A 5,310-nucleotide genomic window follows, 5' to 3' on the forward strand; every position below is an offset into this window, starting at 1 on the left:
TATATTTTAGTTTATATATACTGTGTGAATTTTTAAAAAATTAAGACAACATTCTAAATCTATATCAGAATTTCACAGGCATAAACCCTGATATTACTATAAACAGAACACAAGTGTTAATATCACAAACAGGAAGGAATATATATATATATATATAATGAACTTACACTTTACAGATATAAAGAAGCATTGAATTTAGTGTATTATTTTTGTTTGTTAATGTTATGTTTTTTATTATTTTATATGTATACCTCAAATGTTACCAGAGTTCCTTGTTTTTGACAAACATTTGGCCATATCAAATTAGCGAAGGAGATGTCCATTTGCTTCTCCTAGTCACATTTGCTTGCAACAGTCTGTTCCTGATTCAGTGTGGGGATTTAAACACAGCCTTGCTCACAGCGTGATGTCAAGCAGGCCTCTAGGAGTGAGGTATGCATCCTCAAAGAGAAAGCCTCATGAGCTGATTCAGCTTCAGTGTTCTGTATCATAGAGGTATTCTTCCATGTTTACTGTCTCAGGAACAGGCGGGCCCTCTAGCATCTATTGAAGCTAAGGATCATAGCCATCTCTCTGTTCCACAACTGGAAGCCAGAGACCTGAATGTTCTTTTGTAGACTTTGGGATCACCACCATCTCTCTTTGAATGTGGAACCAAATCAGAACCTGGGCTGCAGTTTTCTTGTGCTTTGCGGCAATCTCTTTAATTTTAGGGTCCTCTAATACTGAAGGGTCCTCTGGCTTGACACTAGGCCTGTCTGTGGAGCCCAGAGGACTGTAGGCCACGACGGTGATGCCCTTGGAGTGACAGTACTGGATCAGTATTTCCTGGGTGAGGTAAGGGTGGCTTTCGACCTTGTTGGTCACTAGCTTATGTTTCAGTCCTGGCTTGTTCAGGAGCCTTTCAATCTGAAAGTGGTTCAAATTGGATTATGCAAAGAGCTTCCACCAGCCCATGGTCCACCAGTTCCTCCATGCTCTCCCAGATTTCCAAGGACTGGTTTTACTGGTGAAGATACTGCCTTGATCCTCTTTTGGGAATAACAACTTTACTGGCTGAAGTCCTTGTAACCAGTGAATAAGATAGAGGTTTAAATAGTCCACCTCCAGATGCGTGAGGGTTTTCTGAAAGGTTCCCTTCAGCAGTTTTTTTTTCTCAAAACAGGTGGGCCACAACTTGCTGACAAGGAAGAGGTCCTCCCGCCTCACAGCCTTCTCATTGCTCTTCTCTTGGATGACTTACCCCACCTCATTCTTGTTGCAATATACATATGCACCATCAATATGATGATACCAGGCCTTCACAGCTTCTTTAACTTGGTTTGGGGAAGATTTCCAGGAGCTCAGACCAACAATAGGTATCTCAGCTTTGGTACTGAACTCCATGAAGTTTGCAACCAAAATATTTCTGAGAGCAGATGTCTATGTTCGACTTAATGCATTCTTAATTAAAGTTCAAATGGTTTATTATTCTAAATAAAACTTACAGATGACAATGTAATTCAGAATTTAAGGTTTTTATATAAATTTCCTACTTTTATGACTTTATCATAATATTAATTGAGAAATATTTGAGGAATATGAGTATGTCATTTTCATATATCAATTGACATGTGAATATTATCAATATCAATTAAGTTTTTTCAACATTGAAATAAATTTGATTAACAACAAAATAAATTTTATGAATACAATCTTTCATAGAAGTCAATATATTTAAAAGCAGGAAATATTTGAGAACTTTAGTATTTTAATTACATAGCAACAACGAAGATTAATATTTAAATTATATAACATGTTCTTTGGACAGTGTATAACTAGTCATAAGTGACAAGTTCAGAGAACATAAATTATCTGTGCTAAAAGCCAGTTGGTAATCTTTCTTCAATAATTGAGCTAGTTTAAGAAATGCTATGATATAAATATCATATACTTCATTTGTGATGATGTACTTGGTTATAGTCAATTTTCTTCATATTAGTGTTTACAAAATATTTTCTAAATTAAAAAAAAAGAAATTGAAAGGAAGGGGTCTGTGCATGTACTTTAGAGATTCCAGGTACTTACAAATGAGAAGAATGACAAAAATTATATAACATTACTAGAATATACATGATCTGGTATAATTACTGATAGCATAAATACAATTAACCAAAGAAAATGAAAGTTATAAGTTATAGATTTGTATTCAGCAGTTCATAGCATGCAATAATAATAAATATTGTCCATTATTTGCATTAATCAAAGTTGCATTGTTGATTTTTGATTCACAAAGAGTTACTATTTTGTGAGTTAAACTAGAGTAACACACACAGAACTTAACCAAATGACTCATAGCTTATAATATGTGCAGTGTTTCACTTCTAATTAGGGACCCACACACTGATCTTTTTAGACAATTATTACTCTTATGATTAGTCTGTGAAGAACATTGTTTCTAGTCCTAAAAGGTTTTATATATCTATACATAGAATATACACTGATCATATTTACACTACCATCTCTTTTTATCATTCTGACTGAAATAGTAGATGTGAGTTATTTGTGCATTTTCAATTAAATCAAGATAACAACTACATCACAACAAAACAAAATCTATACCTCTAATATTTTGATAATTATATACAAATGGATTCCAATAATTCAGACTTATAATATTTTTTAGACTTTTTAAATGATAGGGTCATCTGTTGCAAAAGGTAATATCAACAATAATCTGAATATTAATGCTTAAGTAAGCTTTTAAAACATTATTTTATTAACTAGATACATATGAAATTATAAATAATAACTTATTCCTGAATGAGTGATTTCCAAACTACCATTTGCATGACAATTGGTTACTAATTTCATCATTGTAATCCTGAGAGTTATGTGACGATTTAATTCTTTCAATTAATTTATATCAATTATGTTAAATATTCTTGAAGAGAACTTACTAATTGCCTTAACTTGGGTAATCTTAATCAATCCAACCAATCTCTGATAAATTTTAGTAAATCATTGCTGAAGGACTACAGTATAGTATTGAAAATGTGAACTTCCTTTTAAAAGCAAAAATTTTTGGAGGCAAAATTGCTAATATTTGTGGAAGTAAGAATATCTTGAAATGAACATGTTTATAAAGTATGGAATTGAAATTAATTTTAATTTATACTTATGTTTACATTCCATTAATAAATATTTACTCAGAAATAAATTATACTTTATGCTTGGTTTAAATCCCTAAAGGAAGCTATCTCTCTTTAAAATGGTATTCTGGGGGTATAGAAATTCATAGAGATGTATATAATCTTGGACTTCACAAATGTTTAGGTGGCTGTCTTAATACAGCTGATAGCTGTATGGTGTTATTTTTTGTGATATCCTACAATAAAGTGTTTTCAAATGGGATCTATACAGAAGCAGGGCAGAAAAAAAAAGTGTAAGAGTAGAGGTGGTATAATAACATCAAAGAAACAATGTTTTCCAGACACAACACAGCAGATATACATAGGAATCACAAAGCAAGCAACGAAATACAGAAGAGCCTCTCCAGCTCAAGCGAGACAAAATTCTACCAAAGAAGATATGGGCTACTTCCCATTGCTAGCCAAAAAAACATTGTCATTTGATTGTTACTTGGTGAGGGAGACAATTTTTTTCAATGAAATTACATTTTGCTTCATGCCCTGGAGTAGTTAGTCATCACATAAGTGTCTGTAGATATTTTTAAAACAAAACAAAACAAAACAAAAAACAAAAACAAAAAAAAAGGTGGGGGGGAAGGAAGGAGAGATAAGTGGTGATAGAAGGAAGGAGAAGTTAGGTGGATATGGAGATACGTATGTAGGAGCTGGGGAAAATTGTTGGGAATGAATATGATCAAAACAGATTATATGAATTGTTTTAAGAATATATAATAGCACTTTTTAAAAGTAAAACTTCAGAAAATGCCGATCATCTAGACAGACAGACAGACAGACAGACAGACAGAGTCATAGACAGATGAGAGATAGATAGATAGATAGATAGATAGATAGATAGATAGATAGATAGATAGGTAGATAGATAGATATAGGTGGATAGATAGATGATAGGCAAAATTGTATAGGCATGTTCAGTCAATAACAGAGGATACATTTAATAAAATGTTTAATCTGAGAAAAGTACCTGATAGTTACTTTTCTTTCTTTCATTTTAAAATAATTTTAAATCGTTTTATACAGTTCAGTTTTATCCCTTCCCACGTTACCCTCTGACTATTCCTCATCCCATACATCCTTCCCCTTCTCCAAGATGATAGCCCACCCCACACCCCACTTTACTAGACTTCCCTACTCCCTGGGGCCTCAAGTCTCTTGAGGGTTGGGTGCATCTTCTCTCACTGAGTTCAGACCAGGCAGTCATCTGCTGTATGTGTTGGGGGCTTCATATCAGCTAGTGTATGCCTTCTAGTTGCTGGTCCAATGTCTGAGAGAGCTCAGGGGTCCAAGTTAATTGAGACTACTGGTTCTTCTACAGGGTTACCCTCCTCCTCAGCCTCTTCTAGATTTTCCCTGATTTAACCATAGAGGTTACCATCTTCTGTCCAGTTGTTGGGTGTAAGTATTAGCATCTGACTCTTCCAGCTGTTTTTTGGGGTCTTTCAGAGGATAGGTCCCTTTATGTGAGTACTACATTGCCTCAGTAATGTCAGGTCTTGGGGCCTCTCCTTGAGCTGGATCCCATTTTGGGCCTGTTGCTGGATCCTTTTTTCCCTTGGGATCTTCTCTATTTATGTCCCTGAAGTTCTTTCAAACAGGAACAATTATAGGTCAGAGTTTTGACTATGGGATGGCAACCTCATCCCGTACTTAACACCCTGTCTCTCTTCTGGAGGTGGGCTCTACAAGTTCCCTCTCCCAACTGTAGGGCATTTCATCTAAGGTCCCTCCCTTTGAGTACTGAGACTCTCTTACCTCCCAGGTCTCTGGTACATTCTGGAAGGTCATCCTACCTCCTCACTCCTAAGGTTGTCTGTTTCCATTCTTTCTGCTGTATCTCAGGGCTTTAGTCTTTTTCCCTTACCCAATACCTGATGATGTTTCTCTTTTCGCCTCCCTGTCCCATTTCCGACCCAGGTCCCTCTCTCCCTTCCCACTTTTGGTTGGTTTTTTCTTCCTCCCATGTGGGATTGAGGCCCTCAGCTTATTAATCTTTTGAGTTCTGTGATTTGGATGCTGGATATTCTGTACAGTTCTAGCTAACGTCCACTTACCAGTGAGTACATACCATGCATGTACATTTGGGTCTGAGTTACCTCACTCAGGATGATATTTTTTAATTTCA

At 35.4% G+C, this 5,310-nt stretch overlaps 1 pseudogene; it reads right to left on the reverse strand.

Moving 5' to 3' along the window:
• Positions 1-536: 536 nt before the first annotated feature.
• On the reverse strand, positions 537-5,091 carry Akr1b8-ps3 (aldo-keto reductase family 1, member B8, pseudogene 3; annotated as a pseudogene).
• Between the last annotated feature and the right edge of the window lie 219 nt (positions 5,092-5,310).

This window comes from Rattus norvegicus, chromosome 5, assembly GCF_036323735.1.
Source record: "Rattus norvegicus strain BN/NHsdMcwi chromosome 5, GRCr8, whole genome shotgun sequence".
NCBI lineage: Eukaryota > Metazoa > Chordata > Mammalia > Rodentia > Muridae > Rattus > Rattus norvegicus.